The sequence below is a fragment of the Trichechus manatus genome, unplaced genomic scaffold, assembly GCF_000243295.1.
Source record: "Trichechus manatus latirostris isolate Lorelei unplaced genomic scaffold, TriManLat1.0 scaffold00001, whole genome shotgun sequence".
NCBI classification, from domain to species: Eukaryota; Metazoa; Chordata; class Mammalia; order Sirenia; family Trichechidae; genus Trichechus; species Trichechus manatus.
The window spans coordinates 3,622,699-3,638,895 of NW_004443937.1; the positions used below are offsets into that span (position 1 = coordinate 3,622,699).

At 40.9% G+C, this 16,197-nt stretch overlaps 1 protein-coding gene across 10 annotated transcripts in view; it reads right to left on the reverse strand.

The window, feature by feature from the left end:
- SUMF1 (sulfatase modifying factor 1) overlaps positions 1–16,197 on the reverse strand; it is a 140,472-nt gene that overhangs the window by 104,114 nt on the left and 20,161 nt on the right. The window lies entirely within an intron of this gene.

A 16,197-nucleotide genomic window follows, 5' to 3' on the forward strand; every position in this document is an offset into this window, starting at 1 on the left:
TTAAGTGCTACTCTGAAGGTCAACCAAGGTGGATTGAGATCAGGCTGAAGTACAGGATAAATGCCAGGTGTGTGTTTTCAAGGGACTCTGGTATATTTCCAGCCCCAACATTAGCTGTGTGGTCCTGGAAACTTCAGTACTTGTCTGGCCCCTCCATGTCCTCACCTGGGAAATGAGACCAGGCACTACCTAACTCACCTCATTCAGACCACTACAAAACCCAAACCTGTTGCCATCCAGTACATTCTGAAGGTCAAATTAGATAAAATTTGAAAGTACCCAACAAACTACTACTAGGATCTTAACTTCTACTTTATGGTTCTGTTTACCAGAAGGACGATAGCAAGTGGTCTTTGTTTAGTGGATGGTTAAGAGCAAAGGCTTTGGAGCCAGTCAAAACTGGATTTGACCTCTGAAAAACCAAAAAACCCACTGGTGTCCACCTGATTCCAACTCATCATGATCGTATAGGGCAGAGTGCAGCTGCCCCATAGGGTTTCCGAGGCTGTAAATCTTTTATGGAAGCAGACTGCCACATGTTTCTCCCACAGAGTGGCTGGTGGGTTCGAACCACTGACCTTTTGGTTGGCAGCATAGCGCTTTAACCACTGCGCCACCAGGGCTCCAGTAAGTCTTCTTAAAACCAAACAATAGTTTAGTTTAACTAGTAAAGAATGTCTGCCTTGGGCATTATGCTCTTTTAAGAACTATTTATATGGGATCAAACTAATAACAGCAACTCAAAAGGATAGGAGCCTTAAGGGGCAGTGAGTTTATATTTATGAGGAGGAACAACTCCGAAAAGGAAGGTGAGAATGGCTGCACAATATGAAGACTGTAATCAATGTCATTGACTTGTACATGCAGAAATTGCTGAATTGGTGTATGTTCTGCTGTGTATATTCTCAACAACAACAAAAATAAGATAAATTATAAAAACACAAAGAACTAGATTTGAATTGTGCCTTTCCCATTCACCCTGTGACCTCTGGCAACTGACTTAATCTTCCCACGACTGTTTGTTGATGAAGAGAATAACAATATCTACCTCATGGGTATTACAAGAAGGAAATATACATAAAGGACTTTCAATTATGTCTAACACTTAGCAAACACTCAGAAAAGGGAACCAGTCTCAACCATAGCCTCATGACAACTAGTCACGAAGAAAGTGCCACAAACTAATAATAATCATTGTTGCTGATAACTCTTGAGTTAGAAGTTTACAAAAGATTCTTCTAGTATAAACTAGAGCAGACTCAGGGTTATCCCCATGACAATGTTACTCTTAATCATTGGCATCCTGATGAGCTTGAGTGAATGGAAGACAAAAGGGATGGGATCCAGCTAACACAGCAATCACTGAAGAAACCCAACTCCATTCTTGTTCCTCTTCTTTTTTCCACATCAACACACTCAAAACATTCATGGCATCTCAATCATGATCTGATGGAAGAAACCTTTTTTTTTTTTTAATTCAACAAGCGAGGCATTATGTCCTTAAATTACATTACTGCAAGGTGTTTTATTTTACAGAAAGCAGGAGTGATGAAAGGCATGCCTTCTTTCTATTTTATTTGGGGCACTGCAGAAACTTTATGGATGTTCTCGTTGACCGCACTGCTTGATGTTTAAGTGGCAGTGACAGGTAATTCATTCGATGTCAAGGGACGACGTGCACAGAAAACCCAGGTCGTCCGCTCTCCTTTCAGGGAAATCTTCAGTTCACTCACTCAACTCTGTCTCACCCCCCACACTGATAAGATAGGCTCCACCATCACCAGAAGGTTTTACTGCTTAAATTAAAAAATAAAGAAAGAAATAAAAAAGACAAATATGGCAAAATGCTAACCTTTGTTGAATCTGAGTGGTAGATACTAGGATGCTTTTTTTCGTACCTTTTTATGTTTGGAAACATTTAATCATTAACAATTAAAAGCAAAAAAACCCACTATTTATCCATCCTACTATTAATGGGCCTTTGGGTAGTTTCCAGTTTGGGGCTATGCTATGAACATTTTGGTAAACATACATGTGCATTTCTACTGATTGTACACCCTGAAGTCACACAGCTGGATCACAGGGTACGCATGTGCCCAGCTTTAGTAGAGAGTCAAAAGTGAGCCACACAGCACAAGTCCTCCAAGGCTTCTGTGATGTGTGGAACCCCCTTGCAGCAGGGGCAGATTAGCCAATAGACAAGGTAAGCAAGGTGTTTACCTTCCTTACCAGGTCATCTGTAGTGAACAACTTCACATGGGAAACTACGCATTAGTACGTGGGCACAAGTAAACCCGTACTTACCTTGCTTACTGGGTCATCAGCCCGTCAGGGATTGTAAATTTGAAAAGAGGCTTTGATCTGTAGGAAGATGCTGTAGGGTTGGGAGAGAGGCAAATGCCAGCCATAACTAGAAGCAGAATCTCTGATGTGGTAAAAAAATATGAAACTGTTCACTATGGATGATCTGGTAAGCAAGGTAAGCACCGTGCTTACCTTGCCTATTGCATAATCCACCCCTGCCCCACAATAAACAATTTGGCCTTTGGTCCTGGGGCCTGTGAGCTGGACCACATCTGAGGCTAATGAGTGGTGGCTGACCAGACAAAGAGGGGCCACCTGGGGGCCCGATGTGAGTAAGCCTCAGGAGGCCTGATGTAATCTATATGGCCACGCGGTGAGGCTAATGAAGGCCTTGGAAGATGGAGGCTCAGCGGAGTTTCCAGGTTTCCAGGGTGGTGAGAGCGAACATGTGCTCTCAAGACAGTAAGCAGGTACCCTGGGGACATGGAAGCTCTGCACCGAGACTCCTCCTGGACCTCTTCCTATGCTTGTATCCTTTCTTCTTGTACATTAAAGACACCCTTTGCCCTGGAGTTTGTGAGTCATTCCAACAGACTACTGGACCTAAGAAATAGAGAAGGGGCCGGTATCCACTGACCTGGCCCCAGGTGAATGGGAAAAAGACAGAGAAAGGACTGCGCTGGCAGCTGGATCTGAACTGACAAGGGAAAGGAAGCTGAGATTCCCACAGGATGAGTAGGCGTGTGTAATGGGATTTACTATTCACCACAGATTTGGCGTCAGAAGTGGATGATCTCAGCCTCCCTGGACTGGCCTGACAGAGCTTCCTACTCCTTCTTCAAAGGGGAGCTTCCATGCAGTTGGAGTAAATATAGGAGATCCTCGGGCAGCTGCCCATTCTCCTGTCCTCTTTCCCTCAATTCTGTCTAGCTACAAATATTTACTGAGCACCTACTATAAGCCAGGCAGTGAGCCTAGTTCCTGAAGGGGTCAGCAATCCCCAGAAATCCTCAGAGCATGAATGAAAATAGCTGGCATACTGATAGTTTGTAAATGATTTAACATGTAATAGTTGATTAATTCTTTAGTTGTACGAAGTGTGGACCTGGTCATTTAATTTTCCTTCAAAAATGTCTCTAAAATTCAAATTGGTGGGTCTATACATTAGTGCTACAGTTCTGACTACATTCCCCCCTGCCCAACACACACACTTTGGTTCATTCTAGATATCTGCTTTCATATTTCTCTCAGTATCTCTTTTTTCAGAAATCTTTCACTTTACCCTAGCAACCCACCCTAAACAAACCACTAGATTACCTGACTTAAAGTCATAGAGCCACATGATGTCTGACCAACCTCAACGATATGCACAGTAAAACAGGAGGAGTACATTTACTCTGGCTACAGACTGGCGGAACCCCAAAAGGTCCTGGTAACACTGTCCTTGAACAAGAGCCACAATCTTTTTTTTTTTTTTTTAATTAACAACATCTGACACAAGTATGCAAGGATATATACGTTGTTATTGTTGTTGTGTGTCAAAGAATTGATTCTGACTCATGGCAACCCCCATGTGTTACAGAGTAGAGCTGCAGCATAGGGTTTTCTGGGCTATGATCCCTATGGAAGCAGACTACCAGGTCTTTCTACCACAGAGCTGCTGGGTGGGTTCAAATCACCAACATTTGGGTAGCAGCAGAGCGCTTAACCATTGCACCACCAAACCAGAAAAAAAAACCAAACCCGTTACTATGGAGTCGATTCTGACTCATAGCGACCCTATGGGACAGAGAAGAACTGCCCCATAGGGTTTCCAAGGAGCGCCTGGTGGATTCAAACTGCCGACCTTTTGGTTAGTAGCTGTAGCTCTTAATCGCTACACTACAGGGTCGCTATGAGTCAGAATTGACTTGACAGCAATGGGTGGGACTGCACCACAAGGGCTCCCTAAAGATATATGTACAATATTATAATACTGTTTCTAGGAGCAAAAAATTACAAAATAACCCCACTGTCCCTGGTGTCTATCCATACAAAGGACTATTATACTGTTATCAAAATACACTGACAAAGAAATATTACATAATACATTATAAAGGTAAGCTATAGAATAAAATCCATATTCGACACTTTTTCTGTAAAATATACGCATATATATGTATGTTAGCATAATGAGAGGGAAAAAAATCTAGAAAAATATACGTGCACTTAACAAAGGAGAAGGACTGGAAGAACATACTTTGCAGAATGAGCACGTATCACTACAACAGGTTTTCTCTACCTCCACACTATGGAGATTTGGGGACAGATAATTCTTTGTTGTGGGGGCTGTCCCGTGCATTATAGGATGCTTAGCAGCATCCCTGGCCTCTACTCCCTGGATCACTCCCCCAGGTTGTAATAATAAAAAATGTCCCCAGACATTGCCAAATCCCTTGGATGAGGGAGCAGGAGCAGGGAACATCATCCCCAGTTTAGAATCACTGCATTATGACAATCAGAAAAAGAATAAAGATTACTCTTCTTAAACGTTAATATGTAGTTCAAAGTAGTGTAGTCATTAAGAGCATTGGATCCTGGAGCAGGCTGCCTGAGTCTGAACAACAGTGCACCTTTTACAAGCCACATGATCTCAGGCATGTTATTTAACCTCCCTAGTCCTCAGTTTCCTCATCTGTAAAGTGGGAATACCAAAAACCAAACCCACTGCTGTCGAGTAGATTGCAACTCATGATACCCCCTTATATCACAGAGCAGAACTGCTCCACAAGATTTTCTTGGCTATAATCTTTACAGAAGCAGATGGTCAGGCCTTTCTTCTGTAGTGCCGCTAGGTGGGTTCAAACCTCCAACCCTTAGGTTAGCAGTCGAACACAAACTGTTTGTGCCACATAGGAACCTAAAATGGAAATAATGATACTAAAAACATCTACTTCCTGGGGTGGTTGTGAGGATTAAATAAGGAAATATATGTTAAGAACTTAGAACAGTGCCTGGTACAGAGTAAGAATTATACACATGTAAGCTATTATTACTATTAATACAATACTAATTATTTATATTACACATAAATAATACCAATCATTTGTGTAATAATGTATAATCAATGATTGATATTATTTGTGTTACTATAAGTTGTAATATTCTTTTGGCGTTTTCACAGGACATATATTCTAATTAGTGAAAAGCATGGTTAAGAACTTGACTGCAAACCAAAAGGTCGGCAGTTCAAATCTACCAGCTGCTCCTTGGAAACCCTAGGGGGTAGTTCTACTCTATCCTATAGGGTCGCTATGAGTTGGAATCAATTCAATGGCAATTTTTTTTTTTTACTCCTTCTTCAAGGAGTTCTGGTGGTGCAATGGTTATAAACACTTGGCTGCTAACTGAAAGGTCGGTGGTTCGAACCCACAGTAGCTGTGTGTGAGAAAAAAGCTGGCTATCTGCTCCAATAAAGATTAAAGCCTAGGAAATCCTAAGGGGCAGTTCTACTCTGTCATGAGGTTGCTATGAGTCGGGATCGACTCGATGGCACCCAACAACAACAATCCTTTTTTGGCTTGAGTCCCACCCACCTGCCGGTTTTCCCTTTTTGGAATACTAATAGGCTGAGAAGGCCTTACCAAGGGGTAAGAGGCCAAGGAAGTGTTAGAGCAGGTGTCATTTACAAAGAATTCTGAAGAACATGTAATTGTCACTTTCCATCACAGGCACACTGCCAGAACCATACGTAAACTAGCCCATTCCTGAAGCAAGCAGCACCAGGAGGGTGTGGGAAGGGTGTCAGGGATAAACTGCATGCAGGAGGATCCACATTCGTCAACTCCATACTGGAGAAAAGGTGGGGAACCACATGCCCCTCTCAGAGAGAGACTCTAAGTCACTGCCGTAAATGGAGTTAGACACCACTGATAGATGAAGAGGACAAGTAAACACACTCAACCTGTCACCGAGGACTGACGAAAACAGAGGTGGGGCATCCTCCATCCTGGCCAAGTTGCCCTAGGAAAGCCATGTTTCCTGGACAAACTGATGGCAAACCCCGTCCAATGTCACTGCATGCCTTGCCTTTCCAAGCGTATTAAAGCTTTTAAAAAACTTGTTCTTAAGCTTCTGGTTCTGTTTTCAAAATAAATGCTCTTCTACTACTTTTAGGAATTTATGAAATAAACAACTTCGGAAAATCATAGATTAGCCAGTTCATCAAGGTTATACTGCAAATTATGACACCTCTAATTCCTTTTCTTAAGGTTCCTAGGTAGCACAAATGATTTGCACTCAACTACTAACCTAAAGGCCTAAAGATCTGCTTCTGTTAAGATTACAGTCAAGAAAATCCTACGGAGCAGTTCTGCTCTGTAACACGTAGGGTTGCCATGAGTTAGAATTGACTCCATGGTAACTAACAACAATTCCTTTCTTGAACAAGAATACTTTTTCAGGGATGTTTGTTTACAGGGTAGAAGCAGCAACATGAGCAGACTGACATCTATGATAAATCTCATCCTAAAAAGAGAAATCTGAGGGGGATGTCATTGTTACCTATACTTCTTCTATTCAGTTTAGATCACTTCCCGAGTTACCTGTCCACCTCACTGCTTCGAGTTGATTCCGACTCATAGTGACCCTATAGGACAGAGTAGAACTGTCCCATAGGGTTTCTAAGGCTGAAAATCTGTACGGAAGCCGACCACCGTTTCGTTCTCTTGCAGAGCGGCTGGTGGGTTTGAACTGTTGACCTTTTGGTTCGCAGCTGAGTGCTTAACCACTGTACCACCAGGGCTCCTTTCCAGAGTTACAGCACTCCCTTATGTTAAGGGGGAAAATGACTTTAACATGACCTATTTGTAGTCAACCATCTCCATAGCAACTGTCTTGGGTTTAAGTTGAAACACCTATACTAGACAGCCAGCAACCAATTACAATGTAAATAGGATCTGCATGAGTGTTGATGGCCCCTTGAGAAATAAGACTTGAGAGAGCACAGACATCTTTTCCCACCTCTCCCTAGGGACATAACCAGACCTGTAGTGACAGCTTAAAGAAAAGAAAAGGGACAGATGACAAAGGTGATTTTATTCTTGCCTTAGAGGTGATAAATTATGCTTCTTCTTATATACACACAGTCTGGAATAAAACCAGCACAAGGAAAAAGACAAAGCATCGGGTAGTTATGCATATTCAAGTGTAAAGATGTCAAGTTCACAACTTTACAACTGCTCTCTTAAAAATTAAATGCATTTAGACAAGTGAATTAAAAAGATGGACGTTTCTTGAAGCACAGTATAAACATGACAGCTACCCATATAAAAACAGCCTGGGAGAATTTTTCAACTGGCACCAGTGAACAATAAAAAATTGAAGATATAGTCAAGATTCATGAGTATAAATAAAACTTGAGAAGAGTCAAACAATTGAAGGAACTGGATGGAATAGACAGCACAAAGCCTGAGTAGAAATCTCTTTCTTTAGCAACCAATACAAAAGTCGAAGGTAAGAACTAGGCTTGAATAGAGGGTAAAAACAAATTCATCATCACATAGAACTGTAGTCAAGTCTGACAGCTTATTTCAAATTGAATCCTAAACCAGTTACCTTGACTGCTTAATAGAATGCATGACAGAAAAACGCATGCTTTTCCAATTAGGGTACAAATATTTAGGAAACGTGATGCAGACCTGAAATTTCTCAACACTTTTTGCTTTGGTTCTTAGTAAAATTCCTCATGCTATAATACACTGCATTCCCAAGGCACAGAACCAGTATACTCTAAACGTTGCCTGTCCTTAAGAGAGTAGAAACCTATGCCTAGTCATCCATTGTGGACAGTGTGCCCAAACCGGCCTGAGAAGTCACTGGGCTCAAATAACTCTTAAGAGTGAACTAACTCACCTGATCCTCGGTTGAGGCCTACATAAAGATGCGGGTAGGGGATTTGATTTAGGGTTTTTTAAAAATATTAATAGAAAAAATAAAATATCTTTTTTATTGATTTCAAAAATAAGTTTTTACTTCTTTGGGCTAAGAAGTGATAGGGTAATTGGATAGCCTTTCTGGAAAGTAATTTGACAACACTTGGCAAAAGCCTGCATCATATGCATAGCCAGCAAGGAGACCGGATGAATCACTTACGTTGTTGTTGTTAGGTGCCATCAGGTCGGTTCTGACTCATAGTGACCCTACATACAACAGAACGAAAAGACTGCCCGGTCCTGCACCATTCTCACAATTGTTGTTATACTTGAGTCCAGTGTTGCAGCCACTGTGTCAATCCATCTCGTTCAGGGTTTACCTCTTTTTCAATGACCCTCTACTTTACCAAGCATGATGTTCTTCTCCAGGGACTGTTCCTTCCGGATAACATCTGCAAAGTACTTAAGACAAAGTCTCACCATCCTTGCTTCTAAGGAGCATTCTGGCTGTACTTCTTGCAAGACAGATTTATTGGTTCTTCTGGCAGTCCACGGTATAATCAATATTCTTCATCAACACTATAAATCAAAGGCAGCGATCCTTCTTAGGTCTTCCTTACTCATTGTCCAGCTTTCACATGCATATGAGGCGACTGAAAACACCATGACTTGGGTCAGGCACACCTTAGTCCTTAAAGTGACATCTTTGCTTTTTAACATTTTAAAGAGGTCTTTTGCAGCAGATTTGCCCAATGCAATGAGTCATTTGATTTCTTGACTGCTGCTTCCATAGGCATTGACTGTGGATCCAAGTAAAATGAAATCCTTGATGACATCAATATTTTCTGTTTACCATGATGTTGCTTATTGGTCCAGTTGTGAGGATTTTTGTTTTATGCTGAGGTGTAATCTATATTGAAGGTTGTAGTCTGTGATCTTCATCAGTAAGTGATTCAAGTCCTCTTCACCTTCAGCAAGAAAGCTTGCGTCATCTGCATATCGTAGGTTGTTAATGAGTCTTCTTCCCATAGTCCAGCTTCTCGAATTATTTGCTCAGCATACAGACTGACTAAGTATGGTGAAAGGATACAACCCTGACGCACACCTTTCTTAACTGTAAACCACACAGCATCACTTTGTTCTGTTCAAACGACTGCTTCTTAGTCTAAGTATAGGTTCCTCATGAGCACAATTAAGTGTTCTGGAATTCCCATTCTTCGTGATGTTACCCATAATTTGTTATGATCTAAACAGTCAAATGCTTTTGCATAGTCAATAAAACACAGGTAAACATCTTTCTGGTATTCTCTGCTTCCAGCCAGGATCCATCTGACATCAGCAATGATGTCCCTGGTTCCAACGCTTCTTCCGAATCCGGCTTAAATTTCTGCCACTTCCTTGTCGATGTACTGCTGCAGCCACTTTTGAATGATCTTCAGCAAAATTTTACTTGTGTGATATTAATGATATTATTTGATAATTTCCACATTCTGTTGGTTCACCTTTCTTTGGAATGGGTACAAATATGGATTTCTTCTAGTCAGTTGGCCAGGTAGCTGTCTTCCAAATTTCATGGCATAGACGAGTGAGTCCGTCCAGTGCTGCATCAGTTTGTTACAACTTCCCAATTGGCATTCCATCAATTCCTGGAGCCTTGTTTTTCATCAATGTCTTCAGAGAGGCTTGGACTTCTTCCTTCAATACCATCGGCTCTTGATCATATGCTACCTCCCAAAATGGATGAACATCGACCAGTTCTTTTTGGTACAGTGACTCTGTATATTCGTTCCATCTTCTTTTGATGCTTCCTGCGTCATTTAGCATTTTCCCTGTACAATCCTTCAATATTGCAACTTGAGACGTGAATTTTTTCTTCAGTTCTTTCAGCTTGAAAAATGCCCAGCTTGTTCTTCCCTTTTGGTTTTCTAACTCCAGGTCTTTGCACATGTCATTAAAATACTTTACTTTGTCTTCTCAAGTCGTCCTTTGAAATCTTCTGTTCAGCTCTTGTATTTCATCCTTTCTTCCTTTCGCTTTAGTACTCTGCATTCAAAGTTTCACAGTCTCTTCTGACATCCACTTTGGTCTTTTCTTTCTTTCCTGTGTTTTTAACGACCTGTTGTTTTCTTCATGTATGATATCCTTGATGTCATTCCACAACTCATCTGGTCTTTGGTTATCAGTGTTCAATGTGTCAAATTTACTCTTGAGACAGTCTCTAAATTCAGGTGGGATATACTCAAGGTTGTACTTTGGCTCTCGCGGACTTTTTCTAATTTTCTTCAGCTTCTACTTGAACTTGCATATGAGCAACTGATGGTCTGTTCCACAGTTGGCCCCTGGCCTTGTTCTCACTGATGATACTGAGCTTTTCCATTGTCTCTTTCCACAGATGCAGTCGATTTCTTTCCTGTATATTCCTACCTGGTGAGGTTCGCGTGTTTGGTTAGTGTTTATTTTGAAAAAAGTTATTTGCAATCACTTATGGTATAGCCATATGAAGCAATACAACAAGTCATTAAAGAATATATGCAGAAAAAATATTTAATTACTTGGATAAATGTTCACCCTCTACTTCCAAAAACTCAGTCACTGAAAACCCCATGGAGTACAGTTCCATTGTGACACACATGGGGTTGTCATGTGTCAGAGTTGACTCGATGGCAACCAAAGGCTACAATACCCTATATAACCTACCCCTTGCCTACTTCTCCACTCTAACCCTAACCCCTACCACAGTCCCCCTTGTCCATCACTCTATTCATTATTGTTCATGCTGGCTCCCATTCATCATTCAGGCTTCAGCTCAAGTGTCACTATTCCAACCATTTTCTACTCCAATCACTTTCTATCTCATTGCTCTGTTTTATTTTAATCACAGGTGATTTATCATAACAGTATCATAGTCAGTTTGTAAGTTTACTTGTTTATGTTTTGTTTCGTACTAGAATCATAAGCTTCACAAAAGCAAGGACTTTTCTCTGGTTCAGTCTTGTATCCACGGCACTTAGAACACTGCCTGGCCCATAGTACATACTGGATAAACATTTGTTTAATGAATAAATTCAAGTGTTCCTTAGGTTTCCATGGTTTCCAAATCCATCCTCACCCTGGGTGACCCACTTCTGGATAAACACCAATTTTAATACAATCTTTCAGTGGAAGATCCTTTTGTAAAGAGGGAAAGAGAGAATCACTTCCTAGCTTATGGGTATTAAGAGGGTATCTGTAGTACGAAAAATACAGGCTGGATCTCAGGTACTCAGCTCTCCCCAGAATTTAGGCAAGCTATTTGCTCTTCCTGGACCATGGCTGCCTCATCTATAAGAAAACCAACCAAACTCATTGCCATCGAGTTGATTCTGACACACAGTGACCCTATAGGACAGAGTAGCACTGTCCCATAGGGTTTGCAAGAAGCACCTGGTGGATTTGAACTGCTGACCTTTTGGTTAGCAGCCGAACTCTTAACCACTGCGCCACCAGGGTTTCCTCATCAATAAGAGGAAGGGGTTTTTGCCGGATGGTTTTGAAAGTTCTACCCACTCCAAATTCTCATTTTTTTTCAAGTTTCTCTTAAAGCTGGACATTGTCTATATATGACTACCTACTCAACAGTCTACCTCTGTGTCACCATGGAGAAGTTTTAGGATATAAATTCCAGCATTTTGGAGGCAGGGGTAGAGGAAGTTCAAACCCTTCTATTTCTTAATCCAAGTTAGGATTCAAAAGACCCATGACTTGAAAAGAAATTTAAGGACATCTTCAACAGATATTTCAAATCTGAGCCCTGGGACTCCACATGCCTCACAAACATTCACTCTGATCAGGCACCTTATTTTGGAGCAGGTTGGGGAAAAAAACTGTGCCCTGTTATCCACTAAACCGAGTTCTCACCTTCCAGGGTTATCGTGTTTTGCTTCCTGAGCCTATGCCATGCACTGATTCCTAAGTCTGGCTGACAATCACTCTTTTCAAAAAAAGACAAAAAAGACAGTTGTGTGACAGTGTTCCCTTCTTATCTTATCCACTTAGCCAGCCCTGGACTGACCTTCCTGAGTAACAGTTACTGCAACCACCTCAACCCTGAGGACCAGACTTGGTGTCCTCCACCAAGCAAAAGTGATTCTCCAACATGAGATGAGTCATACCAGGTCTCAGCCCCACACCTTTCTTTTTTTCTTTTTCCCCATACAAAAATTTGTACATACATTGTTATGTGACCCTAATTGCACTCCCCATACTGTGACAACACACTCCTCCTTTCCACGCTTGATTCCCCATGTCCGTTCAGCCAGCTCCTTACCCTCTCTGCCTTCCCATCTCACCTCTGGACAGAAGCTGCCCGTTTAGTCACTTGTATTTACTTGAGCTAAGAGGCACACTCCTCATGAGTATCACTTTATGTCCCACAGTCCAGTTCAATCCCTGTCTGAAGAGTTGGCCTCAGAAGTTGTTTAGTTCTGGGCTGATAGAGAATCCAGGGGCCATGCTTTCCGGGGTTCCTCCAGTCTCAGTCAGACCATTAAGTCTGGTCTTCTTACTAGAATTTGAGTTCTGCACCCCACCTTTCTCCTGCTCCATCAAGGACTCTCGGTTGTGTTCCCTGTCAGGGCACTCATTGGTGGTAGCCGGGCACCATCTAGTTCTTCTGGTCTCAGGCTGATGAAGTCTCTGGTTTATGTGGCCGTTTCTGTCTCTCGGGCTAATACTTGCCTTGGGTCTTTGGTGTTCTTCATTCTCCTTTACTCCAGGTGGTTGGGACCAATTGATGCATCTTAGATGATGGCCCCACACCTTTCAAAAATTAAATGCTTCAGGAGATGATACTCAATTTGACATTCTTCAATTTTCTAGCAAATATTTATTAAGTGCTTATTATGTGACACCTGGACTCCCTGAGTGATACAAACAGTTAACATGCTTGATTGGTCACCAAAAGGTTGGAAGTTCGAGTCCACTTAGAGGGACCTCTGAAGAAAGGTCTGGCAATCTACTATGGAAAAATCAGCCATTGAAAACCCTTCAGAGCACAGATCTATGCTGACACACACTGGGTCGCCATGAGTTGAAGTCTATTCGATAGCAACTGGTTTATGTGACAGTTACTGTGCTGGGGATACAGAGGTGAATAATACAGATGCATTCCCACGCACCTTCATGGGACTTATAACTAGTAAAGGGAAAGACATTAAACAGATACTTTCACTAATGATCACCACTTTACGTAAGATCAGTGATATGAAAGGAAGTAATGTAAAAGAAAGCCATAAGAACAAGTAACAGATGGAGAGCAGCTAAATCTGGAACGTGGGACCATAGAGAGGAAGCTTAGCTGAGACCTGACTATACAGAGCTGAGGTGGGCAGTTAGTGCACATGGACCCTGGTGTCTCTCTGCTCAATGCTTCACCCTGCTTCTTCCCAAGGTGGGTTCTTCCTCGTCTGCAAGGCTCCCCTTAAACACTTCTTCCTCACCCAGGCATTCCCCAATCACCCCAGCAGAGTCGGTTTTCCATTTGCCTCCGCCAACTCCTCATTAGCACTCTTTATTACAAAAATCTGTTGGTTTCCTTCCTAATAAATCCCATCACCAGCAAGTCAATTCCAATTCATAGCAACCCAATAGGACAGAGTAGAACTGCCCCATAGGGTTTCCAAGGCTGTAATCTTTACTTAAAAACAAAAAAAGGGACTCCTTGGTAATTCTGATTCCTCACTGAAATTGGCTTTGAGATGAAAAGAACTTCTCAAAATAGTCTCCTTAATCAAGCCATCTTCCTTTCTCAAGGACACCTACTCAGGAATTGGTTTCCTTAAACTGTTCATTTAGAAAGTGCCGAACCAGTGAAGAGATAATGAAGAGGTAATCACTGTACCTCAGGCTCCCACCAACAGCAACTGTTTTCTAATCACCCTATGGCTGTTCCTTGTGTCAAAGATTTATGAGGTACATTAATAACACAATTAAAAAAAAAAATTTCTAGATATTACTTATTTTAAATACTGTCATTTTGAAAACTGGAAGGTTATCTGTAGTAAAACATTCCCAGAACAAACAACAATACAACAACAAAAACTAGCCTTAATCTCTTCTTGGGTTTAATAGCTATATCTTTTAAGATCCTTGCTTCAAATTCAACCTCCAAATAATAATACAAAGAAGAAAATTTCAGAATAGACAAGTACTCTTTTAAACTATTAAATCCACACAGTGTAAGACATTTTCAGAAGTAAACCCAGAAAGTCAACTCAATGTTTTGCCTGAAACTTTACATAAAAAGAAAACTAGCTAAGATGGAAGCAGCAGCAGCACAGTTTTTGAATCTCTCTGAATCTACACATGAAGCAGCAAGACCAACTAGAGAGCAAAACCAAAAATGCAGGAACAATGTGCACAACAAATCTATGTGACAAAGTATCCTCACCAAAGCCAGAATACAAGCAGGTGAGGACAAACCACCAACAGCCATATAACCCGAATGATACTCGTGACTGGGCAGAGCAGATAGCAGAAGAAAGCAAAAGGGCATCAGACCTGCGAAAAGGAAAATCCCAAAGTAGCCAAAATCCCAACGGAAAGCAGAGAGACAGTTTGAGAATGGCAGCTGAAAGTGTTAGGAATTTTGCCCTCTCCAATAAACAGCAAGTGTAAGGGGCCCAAGGTAAAAAAAGTGTCAAGGCTCTGGAGCAGTCTTGCCCTGTGAACTCCTGAAACTCAGAAAGCAAGAGGCCATGTCTGTGAACACTACATGAGTACCAATGAAGAGGCAGCTCTGTGAAGTTAGAAACACTACCCTGAACCATGGGTCCTTTCAAAGGATCAGAAAAACTGAGCTCACATAAAAATGACTAGAGGTCAAATCCCATACCAAGTTACTATAAGAAAAAGAGAACACAAAGGAGAACACGTAGAACATCCTGACAGATAACAAAGCACACCAGAAGACATGCACAAAAAAATCACTGGAATACACAGTTTCAAATGAGGTAAACAACATTAAGAAAATGAAAAAAGACACGACACAACAAAATACAGGTAGTTCCCAACTTACAACAGGGTTTCTTTCTGAGGACTCCATCGTAAGTCAGTTCTGACGTTAAGTCGAATATTTCATTTTTTTTTGTTTAGTTTTCATTATTATTGCCTTTTACTATCAGTATATTTAGAAATCCAATCTTTGTCTTTCAGGGTTGGAAACATTACATATAAACTTACAGATATATTTTAATACACACATAAAAAAATACACAAATCATAAAAAAACAGACAGTCATAAGAGTGGTTCATCATAACTCGAGTACATCGTTAAGTCAGGGACTACCTGTAAATCAGAATCAGCAAAACTCAGACGAGATACAAAAGTCAAGAAACTACTGAAAATAAAAGAAAAAGTCATATCAGGAATACAAGATTACTTAAGAGACAGAAGATGAAAAAGCAGAAAAATTTAAAACTGAAAAACAAAGGTAAAAATGATTCACAAGAAAGTAATAAACATTGAAGACAGGAGAAAAGGACTACAAACATATATATTAAGAGTTTCTGAAGAGGAAAACAAAAACTCTAATATAAGAAAACATCTCATTTCACCAAAATAGACATTCAGGCAGGTAACAGATACATGAGGAAACACTCACGATCATTAGCCATTAGAGAAATGCAAATTAAAACTACAATGAGATACCACCTCACTCCAACAAGGCTGGGACTAATCCATAAAACACAAAATAATAAATGTTGGAGAGGTTGTGGAGAGACTGCAACACTTACACACTGCTGGTGGGAATTTAAAATGGTACAACCATTTTGGAAATCGATTTGGTAAATTAAAGCTAAAACACTGAAAATAGGGAGATGTCAATAGGTAAAAGATGACAATGTTAAAACAAAAAAGAGGGGCTTAAAAATGTAGACATAGATTTTTCATATGGAGAGGAAGTCAAGGAGATATAAAGAAATAAAAGACTAGTATAAACTT